The 12,272-nt window shown below is 49.5% G+C and overlaps 1 protein-coding gene across 3 annotated transcripts in view; it reads right to left on the bottom strand.

Annotated features, from left to right (window-relative positions):
• Positions 1-12,272, bottom strand: part of RPS6KC1 (ribosomal protein S6 kinase C1) — a 375,187-nt gene that overhangs the window by 40,889 nt on the left and 322,026 nt on the right. For 2 of the 3 annotated variants that reach the window (XR_014816532.1, XR_014816531.1), the window contains 2 exons: positions 5,042-5,180; positions 59-264 (listed from right to left, as the gene is read on the bottom strand). The gene's annotated coding sequence lies outside the window, so the exon portion shown is untranslated. Of the gene's footprint in view, positions 1-58; positions 265-554; positions 1,575-5,041; positions 5,181-12,272 lie in introns of those variants that run through there. The other variant, XR_014816533.1, reaches the window with a different exon arrangement.

Consider the following 12,272-nt stretch of genomic DNA (forward strand, 5'->3'; position numbering starts at 1 on the left):
AGTTCAGAGAGGCTGGCTATTTATTTTTTTAATGCAAATAAAACATTAAACAGGAAACCTTTCAGGATCCCTGCCATGGACGAGAGAACCACGTGCCAGTGCCGCTTCTTTCCAATGACAGCAGCTCCAATCAGACATTTTGGGACTTGGAGACGCAGATTACAGATTCGGCCGCATTGAGCCAGAGAATCCGGAGAAAGATCCTGTTGCTCTGCAGAAGGATTTGGTCTCTGTATTTCGACTCTGATCCACCTGGCCTGAGGTCTGGGGAGAGATGGACAGAAATCGGTAGCATCAAAAGTGCCCATTTATTAAACACTGCAGGTTATCCCTTATATGTGGAATCCAAAAAATACAACAAACTAGTGACTTAGCAAAAAAGAAGCAGACCCACAGATATAGAGACCAACTAAGTGGTCACCAGGGGGGAGGGGGAGCATGGGGGAGGGAAGTAAGAGGAACAAACCACTAAGTATAAGCTAAGCTACAGGATGTGTTGTACAGCACGGGGGAAATAGCCAATATGTTATAATAAGCATATGTGGAGTATAGCCTTTAAAAGTTGTAAATCATTTTATTTCATAAAATCATTCTATTGTATATAATAAATACATGTTTGATTATAGTAATAATTATAGGAATCATTTTGTTATGCAATCACTTTATTGTATATACATATAGTATTGTATAGCAACTGTACCTTTCTTAAAGTTTTACTGACGGGTCGTCGGTAGACAGGGATGTGATCACGCCCGCTGCACAACAAGCGGATCCAGTCATACGCATACACATAGCCTTTCAGCAACTATACTTCACTACTGTTCTGGGTGCACACTTATTTCCCAAAGTGAAGAAAGAGCCCTTCTTCCGCACACCCTGAGTAGGTCAAAGCCGCCCAATCTCCTCCCCCCTCACGTTTCCACCGGGTTTCAGCCCAGAGACGGAACTGAAAGAGGGATCGAGTTGCCGCTGGGACTTGAAAGGCTGCATTTGTGCCTTGGGGGCAGGGCAGCCACCTCACTCTGCCAGGATCTGTCCCCAGCCCATTGTTTTAAGGTCCAACCAGAGGGTATCTGCTGAGCCGCCCCTACCGAGGCTTTTGTGGAGACAGAAACTTCGTGTGGCCTAAAAGGAACTGAATTAAACAGGGAAGCGAACCGAACACTGGCATTTGTTCTCATCAGGTATCGCTTGAGAAGGAAGAGCCCGGGGAGGGGGAGGGGAGACACTGGGCACCATTTTTGGCACCAAGTACTCGACAAGGGGCTTTGTGCATGTGGTCTTGAATCTGCTGGGATGGCCCCTTGAATCTGCTGGGATGGCCCCAGTGCTAACTGACTTCTCTGCTCTCTCTAAACTCTGAGCGCAGGCTTCTCCCAGCCACACGAGTTCATGGTCAGTTGAGTTCACGGTCATTGAGTTCATGGTCACTCCAATGTCACGTCACGCGTTGCCGAAGACGGACGGCGAGCCACGTCGTCTCAATGAGACAGTATGAACTGCCAAGGGGGATCCAGGTCTCGTATTTCTCTCAACTACCCCACTGGTCCTTGTACAGCAAGAGCTCACTAAACCTTTATGAAAAAAATAAAAGGAGGGAGGGAGGAAGGGAGAGGATGAAAGTTCGAGTCGACTAGCGAAATGAAAGCAGTGGTAGTTATGTATTCACTGAACGAGACTAAGGAGGAGGGTGAGGAGGCTCACAGCCACACCAGATCCTTAACCCCCTGAGCGAGTCCAGGGATGGAACTCCCATCTTCATGGAGACTATGTTAGGTCCTTAACCCAATGAGCTACAATGGGAACTCAAAAAAATATGAATTTTTTAAATCGCTTCATGACCTGTTCTCAAGGCAGGATGATCGCAAGCCCATTCTATTCTTTGCTTTTTGATAATATTTTTAATATTTAATATTTATGTATTTATTTACTGCTTTTTAGGGCCACACCTGCGGCATATGGAAGGTCCCAGGCTAGAGGTCCAATCGGAGCTGTAGCTGCCGGCCTACATCACAGCCACAGCAACGGCAGGATACAAGCCGAGTCTGCGACCCACACCACAGCTCACGGCAATGCCAGATCCTTTACCCACTGAGCCAGGCCAGGGATCAAACCCACATCCTTGTGGATCCTAGTGGAGTTTGTTACCGCCTAACCATGGTGGGAACTCCCTAAAAATAATTTTTATTTTGTTTGCAATTTTTAAAGGTTACTCTCCACTTACAGTTCGTACCAATCATTGGCTCTGTTCCCTATGTTGTACAATGAATGCATCCTTGAGCCTGACTTACATACAATGAATGCATCCTTGAGCCTGTCTTACACCCAATGGTTTGTTCTTCCCACATCCCCCCACCAAGTGGCCCTGCCCCACCCCACCCCCACTGGCAACCACAAGTTTGTTCTCCGTATCTGTGAATCTGCTTCATTTTTGTTCACTAGTTTGCTGTAATTTTTTAGATTCCACATATAAGTGATAACTTATTGCCTTTCTCTAACTTGTTTCACTTAGCCTAATGCCCCCCAACTCCACCCATGTTGCTGCAAATAGCAAAATTTTGTTGGTTTTTTTGGCTGAGTAGTATTCCATCATAAATACATATCACATCTTCTTCATTCATTCATCTGTTGATGGACACTTAGGTTGTTTCCACATCTTGGCAAGTGTAATACTGCTATGGCAGTTCCCATTTTGCTGTTTCTGTGAGGATGCAGGTTCGATCCCCGGTCTTGCTCAGTCAGTTAAGAATCTGGTTTTGCCACCAGCTGCAGTGTAGGTAGAAGATGCAGCTTGGATCTGGTGTGGCTGTGGCTGTGGCATAGGCCCCAACTGCAGCTCCAATTAAGACCCCTACCCGAGAACTTCCATAGGCCACAGGTGTGGCCTTAAAAAGAAAAAAATAATAATGTGGCTATGGACATTGCATGCTTCTGGGTTTACAGCCAAAAAAAAGAAAAAACTAAAAATGCTACTTCAAAAAGATGCACGCATCCCATTCTATTCTTCTCTAACCTGTCAATGTTCAGCTCTTCCCACCATTACAGATTCCCTATGAATTTACAGAGAAGAAATCATCTAATAAGTCCATTTTCATGCATCCTCTTGTTCATTCAATATTATATGCATTTGCCACATATCATGGTAGGAGTCAGGGATACAAAAATGAACAAGACAGATGGATCTCTTAACCCGAGAAGCTCATGGCTCTTTCCACCTGCCCAACCTGGGAACCTCACTGCCTGAGAAAAAGTAGCTCCTCAATCCTCATTATTCCTCATGTCCCATTAGGACATTTCATATCCTCAGTATTCCAAATGGGATGTCCAAGTCTTTGTGCAATGATAAGTCAAGAGCTGGGGGCACAGCCTGGTGGAAAGTCCGCTTCCTCCGAAGAGGTTCAGGGGAGACAGTGAGCTCTCCGCTGGAGACGTGGAGACACTGCTGGATTGCAGGTGGGGCTGGGCCCCCCTGGTCAGCCAAGGTCAGGGTGCGCTCCCTTGACCCACGGAGGTGGAAGTGTCTGGGATGTGCGGACCACCCTGTGTGCTCGTCTTCCTCCCCCACTGGACTGTCCACACCTTGAGGCTGCCTGGCACTGGACTGGTTAAGAGAATAAATAAGTAGCCCAGAGTCCAGTTCTGTTGTGAGATTCAAAGTGCAGAGCCACCTCTGTGACCCAGCGCCTCGCTCCTTGGGAAGCAGTCAGTAAACACTCATTCAATTATACTAAACCGTATTTTGTGACAATGCACTCAGGAGACAAAACATTCACAGAGAGTTCTGGAGCAACGGCAAGAGCCCAGGGGGCAAATGGCAGCTCTAAAGCAAAACTGAGGGTCCAAAGAAGAAGGGGATTGAACGGTCGGGGCTTAATTCTGGAGAGACTTGTTGGGGCACGAGGAGACGTTGCGTTCCCTGGGGATTTCAGCGTGAGGGGACAGATGACATCTCCTCCTACGTGTCCCTGAACATCCTTGCTGCAGGTGAACAGAGACGGCACTGATCAGAGGGGCCGCCATCGTGCCCAAAACACAGAGTGACACAGCTCCTAAGGTGTGGCGAAAACGGCCAGGGCTCCGTGGAAAAAGCGCTGGTCTTTAGGCAGACAGACCTGCCTTTTAAGTCTGGCTCTATCACTTGCTGGCATTTGGTCTTAAGCAAACCACTTTACCGCTCTGCCTCCCAGCCTTTAGGTTAGAAAAGATGGGTCTGATGCTTTCCTTGCAGGCTGTTGAGTCTGCAAAATGACTCACGTGCATGGACCCTGCCGTAGGTGTTCCATAAATGGGTGCTACATCCAGTAGAAGGAAACTTAAAAAAAAAAAAGTAGCCAGTGGAGCTCTCTGGTGGCCTAGCAGTTGGGGATTTGATATTGTTACTGCTGTGGCTTGAGTTCGATCCCTGGCCCGGGAACTTCTGCATGCTGCAGGCACCACCAAAAAAAAAAAAAAAAAAAAAAAAAAAAAAAGAGCCAAGAAGGAAGCTAGAAAAATTCTCCTAGTTCCAAGGCCCCTGCTTACCCCTATCTCAGTCAGTCTTTTAAGTTCTCATTTGCATTTGTTCATTACACTAAAAACACAGAGTTGTTTCTTATATTGTTATTATGGTGTTATATTGTTTTACACACGTTATTACATTGTGGTTAGATGTTGCCAAAAATATGATAAACTTGCCCAGTTTAGAAACAATATTGAACAGGGGATTTGGTGTCAGAACACCTGGGCTCCAGACCCCGAGCTGCTGCTAATTAGTGGGCCCTTGGACAAGTCACTGAAGCTCTCTCGGCTTCGGTTTCCTCACCTCTGAAAGGGGCAGAGAGGCAGGGGTCAGGCAGGGAAGAAAGGTGAGGGAATGGATTAAGCGCGGAGATTCCTACATCTCCCAGACGAAGACCTGTGTGTTGCTAGAGTCTGAATGAACACAGAGATGGGCAAACATCTGTTCATTCATTCTTTCTTGCGAATTGTCAAAACATAAATAACGACCCATTGATGTCAAGCCCAAGAGAAAGGTGTCACTGAGTTTTCCTTTCATGATCACCTGTGTTCTTATGGTTCAACCTGAGAATTGTGGTCCATGGGTTCACAGCTCCTTTGGTGGTTCTTCAGCCTCAAAGCAATTTCTCTTCCACCTCCCTTCTTCCCAAGTCTATCTTCATTTCTCACCTGGGCAGCAGCTTCTGAGGATGAATGAAGAGACAAGACTTTGCTTAAAACCCAGGGGAGACCCACCAGACAGTCCTGTTTATACACCCCTCCCCTTCTCCTTTTTCTAGGAATTGATACCAATGGTCCCCCAAGTTTTCAGAGCCTAGCCCTCCGCAGCCATGCCTGTAATTGGAAGGGCACACAATGCACATGCTTAAAGCAGAATCTCTTTGCTAAAAATACCCTGCATTCCTGAGTGACTACAAAAGCTCTCTCCTCAAGCCTGTGGACAGCCAAGCTAAAAACAGTAACCAACAGCTTCAAATGGCACCGGCCACAAAGGTAGAGGGGCCTGAAAACAGCATGTCACTCTAAGCCATCTGCCATCTTGGCCCGCCCTGGGTCCCCTCTTCCCAGCAGTGTTGGGGACCTACGTGCTGTTCACAGCTGGGCTTCTATGGCAATGGATAGGGGAGGGTTGGCCGCCTCGGGCCCCCGCTGGACCTCGTGCTGTCTGGCTCAAGCTCTGGACATGGTTTAAGAAGAGGTGGCAGAGGAAGGGCAAGGCTATCAAAGCCGCTTGGGCATGCCATGCTGCCAACGAGCAGAGAAGTCTGGCAGTTTAACCAGTCTTAACTGAAACAAAAAGCCATCTATGGTAGATAAGGAAGAAACTGCTGGATTCACTCAAAGCACAAATGCGAAGGCTCCCATCTTCCAGAAGCAATGCAAAGGGTCTCTTCAACTCTGCTCCCGCCCTGCCAGCACACTCTCCAAGTCACTTCCTCCAGGAAGCCAGCCCAGTCCACACCCTCACCAGGATTGAGGTGCATACTGTCTACGTGGACAGCACCTTTCCTGCAGGAAATAACCCAATGGCTCGGGCATTTCAGGTCCTCAGGTTTTAGGTACAGTCATGTGTCTTGAATGGATCAAGGGCCAAGTGCAACCTTTCCAATCATGATGCCTCTACAATCTTGTATCGAAACAGTCCTGTTACCTTGGGTCTGCCCGTTTTGTCCGTGACTTGGGACTAGAATCTCTTTGAGGGCAGGCACTTATCTTTAATATAAAAGCCCTTAGGGACTCAACATTGTTTACTGAGACTTGAAGCATTGATTCACAACCCATCCTAGTAATTTTTGATATACCATTATTCTATGTGGAGGCAAAATATTATAGGAAATGCTCTTAATTATTCCTAAGACTAATTTCTAAAAGAATTGAGGCAGGCCTTATTCACAGAAAGATTGAGAAAAGCAAGTGAGGAAATTAGGGTGAAGAAAATAAAAGGGAAGACAATTGCCTGGAGCCAAGGATGAATTACAAATAAAATGGTGCCCTAATAGGATGGAAAATTGGTTTTGAATTGCCAAAGAAAAAAGAAAACGTGAACAATTACCCAAATTTCAAAGTCCAAGAGCCAAATAAATAAAGTCCTTTGGATCCGGTGTCACAAACATGCATCTGAGCCACGACCCAGCTGAGAAGGAAGTTGAGTGGTTCGGCAACTCCCCCTCCCATGAATGGACACACGGGTCAAAGGCCATGTCCTCGCCAGCGTGTGCACGTGACTGGTGGTGCCATATTTCTGCTTAAAGCATGACAGGTCCCTGCAAAAAATGGCCAATCGCCCACTGACCAGAAAAGTATGTCCGAAGTAAACATCAGAAGCTGAAGACAGCATCCCCACACGGCCGTCAGTTTTGGTCACTGTTCCATTTACCCGTCCCCTCTGTCCTGGCACTGCCAGGTCCTTCTTTCCTGCTGCTCCTGAGAACCAAGGCAATTCTCCTCCGTTTCACAGCACCAGCATCTTTATCTGACGTGCAGGACATTGTCAGTATCCCTTTCCCAAAAGATGGAGACAGAATTTACAGTGATTTGCTTTAAAGGATTTGGGTTTTGAGAATTGAGAAAGGGCTTCGTGGCAGCCTCTAGGGCTTCTGCTGACCGTGGCAAATGGCATGAACCAGCCTACTGTCCAGGCTGAGGTGGAGCCATTGCCCAAGTCCGCGATTGTGTGGACAGATTCCTCGATCCCAGCCCGTTGACACTGAGAACTGAATGTCCCCACCCCACCATCAGCTGAGACTGTGAAGGCAGCTCTCTGTCTTACTGGCCTTGCTTCCCAGTGACAAGCACAGTGCCAGGCCCGTATGCCAGCACCTTCCCTGATGCTACTCCTAGAGGGGAGAATGAGCAGAGAGGAAAGTCCTGGGGAGCAACAGTCTTCTAGAATCCTCCTGGTCACAGGCTCCCCCACACAGAAGAAAGTGGTGACCCTAAAGCTTCTGGAAGCTGCCTCAGGATAGCAGAGCCAGGAAGGGTCAGGAGGGAAAATCCACAAATGCCCAGCTGTCCAGCCAGGGAAGCCGGAAGCACCATCAGCAGAGTTCTTGAAGTGGGCACCCAGCGTGTGCCCTGCCCTGTGCTGGGTATGGAGAAAACCATTCCCATTCTCAGGACACTGGGTAATGAAAACAGAAGACAAACAGCAATAAAAACGGCTGCCATCTATTGAGCCCTCACCAACGCAGGCACCGTGCCAACATTTTACTCTTGTTGTCTCATTTAATCCTCACAAGGTCACTAAAAGGTAGATGGCATCTCCATTTCATCTCCATTTATTTTTTTAGGGTCATAAAACCTCCCATATCAGTGGTGGAACCAAGACTCAAAAGTGCCTTTCTCTTAGTTTCCTGGTGGCACAGTGGGTTAAGGATCTGGCATTGTCACTGCTGTGGCTGGGGGCACTGCTGTGACATGGGTTTGACCCCTGTTCCTGGAACTTCTGCCTGACGTGGGCACTGCCAAAGAGAAAACAAAAACAAAACTAAACTAAACTGCCTTTCTCAGACTGCAGAGCCCAGGCTCTAAGCCAGCGACTCACCCTGTGTTTCTCTCTGTGCTATTTCCATCTCACTCCTGAGCCTGACTCTCTAGACTCCCCCTTTGAGCCTTGACCGATGCCGTTGGCCTGTTCTGAGAGATCCACCTTCTCTCCGTCAAGGTCTTTCTCATCTGGAGTACCAGCCCTGACCAGGCGCTGTTCCTTCCTTTTATGGAATACCTTCAGATGTAAATGGTTTCTTTGCACCGTTTTGTAACTACTCTTAAATGCTTTGCTGTTGGTTGTTGTCATTGCTGTTTACCACGCGTGTCCCTGGAGCCCACCTGCAATCCTGGTCCGCCAGCCCCTACGGACCAGTGTCTTCTCAGGGGTCTCTGAGATCCAGTTCATGCTGATGCCAACGGTTAAAGCGTTAGGAAGATCACAAGCCAGCAGTTAAACCATTGGTAGCTTAGAAATGACCATGGTGAAACTGTGTGTACACTACAGAAATCAGCAAGGGCTCCCCATCCCGAGAAAGCTGGCTGCAAAAGATTCAGCAGCAGCTTTGAACGTTTCCTATCTTGCCCCCTGCCCAGTTTCTTGCCCTATAAATTGTTTTTATCCTTGTTTTGGGGGTCAGTAAGTGACAGAGGCATATAGACATGGGTCATCATCAGAAGTGCCAATGACTGGTGGCCAGAGGAGGAGAGCAGCAATCCAGGAAGGCTTCCTGGAGGAGCAGGATATTGAATCCATAATCACTCTTCCTCAGCCCTACACCATCCCTTCAACCAGCACTTTTTAAGGTTGTACTGTGTGCCAGAATCTTCAGGACATGATCACATCAACTCCTTCCCAGAGGACTCTGAGGCTGCCCAAGGTCACGGGAGACCTAGGAGAGCTCAAACGCAACCCCAGGCCCGTCAGGCTCCACCTCATCATACTCCCCGGATGGCAGACCCTTGACCTCTCCAGTCCTGAGTTCCAGGTTCCCCAGCATTTGCTGGGCCGTAGCAGCCAGGGCAGAGGCAGCTGGGAGAAGCTGCGGGGTGGGGTGGGGGCCGCAGGGGGAACCAGAATGGAGGTGGGGGTGGAAGAAGGCTTCCGTGCTCGGCTAGAGAACTGGGGAGGAGAGCGCTCCTGGCAGAAGCCCCTGCGAGCCACGCAGCCTGCGAGTTCCCAGCTGCCACTGCACCGAGGTGTCTGCATCCTCAGTGAGAGGGGCAGCTGTGCCACTTGCTTCCGTGTGTGTGTGTGTGTGTGTGTGTGTGTGTGTGTGTTATGGAGCTGGGAGGGGAAGGAGAGGGAGATCTCTCTTCTGCCAGTGTGCAGGCTCAGAAATAAATAATTAAAGCCAAAGTTTGCCAGACTTGCCAGGGGAGGAGGCAGCAGCCGCATCTCCACAGAGGAGCTTTCCTGCAGCAGAGCCCTGCCGGGGCCCCCGCGCAGGTGCTGCCCCAGTGGCAGATTCCACACCCCTGGAAACCAGATTCCACTCCGCACATGTCCTGTTTCTACCTGGCCTCCCAGATGCAAAGACCTGGGGGACGGAGGAAGAAGCCGAGGCACAGCAGAGCAATGCCATCCTGTGCACCCTCGGGGGGGAAAGGACAAACAGTGTACCCGAAGGAGGAGGAAGGTGGGCTAGGAGGATGCCCAGAGGGGCAAGCACAGTGCGCTGCTGAATGTTTAACAGCCGGCTTTCTTGGGGTGGACAAAACCCCTGATTTTGTAGTTCTGGCCGATTTCTACAGTGTAGCCCTCTCACCATGACTGATTCAACCCTACCAATGGTTTAACGACTGACTTGCAACCTTCCAAAAGCCTTAACAATTGGCACCAGCCTGAGCTGGATCCCAGAGGCCACCGAGAAGACCCTGGTCCATTGGGAGCTGGCAGGCCAGGATTGTGGGCGGGCTCTGGCAACAAGAGCCTACAGAATAGCTCCCACCTGCGCGCAGAGAGCTTACCATGAGGTCCCCACCCCCCCTGCCTCCTCTGAATCCCCTTCATCCCCGACTCCACTACCAACCTGTCCTCAGCCTCCTGCTCCAAGCCCTCTCTCCTCCCACCGCATCCGCCCTATGCTATGGCTATGCCTTCTCCAGTGCTCTGGGCCTCGTGCTCTCCTACCTCTCAGCGCCTCTGGTCCATGAATATGCCCTCTCCCTCCTAATCCTCAGCCTCTCCCTCTCTACTTCCTTCTTCGCAGCAGCATTTGAACACGCACTGGTATCTTCCTCTTTTACTAAACAAACTTCTCTTGACCCCCCCCCCCTTTTTTTTTGTCTTTTTGCCATTTGTAGGGCCGCACCTGCAACCTCATGGTTCCTAGTCAGACTCGTTAACTACTGAGCCACGACGGGAACTCCCAAACTTCTCTTGACCCTTCATCCCATTTCTCTCCTCTCCTTCACAAGCCGAGTTCCCGAAAGCGAGGTAAGCTCTCACTGGCCATCCTTGCTCACCTCGCCCTCACTCCCCATTGCCCAACCTTCTGGCTCCTGCCCCATCACTCGCCTGGCAGCTCAGGGAAAGGCCAGCAAGGACCTTCTGCGGATATGGCCATCACATAATCCTTACCTTCCTTCCCAGTAGCAAAAAGCATAAACAAACACTTGTGCGAGCAGTGTGGAAAATGGCAACTATCCAAGTCCTTCCAGAAGGGAGGCTGGTCAAGTTGCAAAGGCCAGGGGGCCTTTTGGCTCAGGAGGTCTTTAAATCGGCTGTGAACAGCAGCAGGCTGAATGGCGTTCAATTAAGAATGGAACCCAAGACGACATGATGGCCAGAGGAAGAACTGCGGGTTATGAACAGCAGGAGAGAGGGTGCAGGGCTGAAACCCACGGTTCTAAGTATGTGGGAAGCGAGAGAAGAAGGGCTTCTTGGTGCAAAGGCAATGCAAACGCCTTTAGAAAACTGTCCTTGGACCTCGGGAGATATGTAATGGGCCACTATGAAGTATGCAGCGTTGGCTTGCTCTGCCTCCCCCATGAAACTCTCAGTAAATGCCGCAAGGCTCCCTAATGCATCAGCATGAATGGACCGAGGGAGGGGGAGCTCAAAGAGGAAAATGAGGGGACAGCTGACATCTGGGTTACACCAGCTACAGCAGGGAGGAATGACAAGTGAATTCAGCAAAAAATGTTTTATTTCCACATCTATTGTCAAGTCTAATTATTGGTTGAAATTAGAGGTTCTGCCCTGATCATGGCCATGAATAAATAAAAATATGTTTGAATTTCAGCAGATGTCATTGAATTTCACATATCTTTCCCTTCCCAGAAAGGAAAAGAAAGCACCGGCTAGCCCTTTCATACACTGGCATCCACACTTAAGGCACAGAAACTCGCTCCAAAACGAGTCACTTGATCTAGGAAGCGAAAGCCAAATCAGAACTCCTGAACTGTCTCTCTAGCTGTGAAAACTATACATATCGGTATCGCACCCAACCTGGCAAGACACTGGTAGTTTGTGGAAGCAGTTGTCCCGCACTCGCCACACATATGATATTCACACGGTGCAAGAGCCCACTCTGGGCCGGCAGCTGCAAGTGTCCTTGAAATAAGGATGAAGATGCATGAGATGTGGGGTTTGCCCTTGCAGAGCCCATTCATTAACGCCTTCAACATGTGGGAGGCTGTGAGTTGGGTGTACCAGCTCCTATTCACATTCAAGTTAGTTGGAGTTCCCGCCTGGCTCAATGGTTAACGAATCTGACTAGAAACCATGAGGTTTCGGGTTCGATCCCTGGCCTCGCCCAGTGGGTTAAGGATACGATCCGGCGTTGCTGAGAGCTGTGGTGTAGGTCGCAGACGCAGCTTGGGTCCCGTGCGACTGTGGCTGTGGCGTAGGCCAGCGGCTACAGCTCCGATTAGACCCCTAGCCTGGGAACCTCCATATGCTGCGGGCGCAGCCCTAAAAAGACAAAAACAAAACAAAAAAAAAAAAACCCACATTGAAGTTGGTGATAATGAGGACATCACTAAGTTCTTCCCCTCTGAGCTGCCCTGAAGTTTAGCTTGACAACGTCTGCCTTCCTGCCTTGACCCTCCTCCTCTCACCCCCCCTTCCATCTCTGCTTGCACTGTGCCAGCTCCGTCCTTCTGCAGCCACTGTTTGCTGGCCTGCATGCCTTGAGACGGGGCTTCGGGTACTGGATTACCATTTTCCTTGCTCTCTGTGCTCAACTCCTGGCGGTGCTGGCAGGCTAGGAGTGCTAAGTTTCAGCGGCACTGTGAGCCGGTCCCTGACGAAACTGTTTCTAGATGCGATAGCTCAGCAGCAC

Source organism: Sus scrofa, chromosome 9 (genome assembly GCF_054392235.1).
Source record: "Sus scrofa isolate SSC_HxYL_T2T_F1_AM1 chromosome 9, Sscrofa_HxYL_maternal_Yorkshire_Landrace_v2.0, whole genome shotgun sequence".
In the NCBI taxonomy this organism is placed as follows: domain Eukaryota; kingdom Metazoa; phylum Chordata; class Mammalia; order Artiodactyla; family Suidae; genus Sus; species Sus scrofa.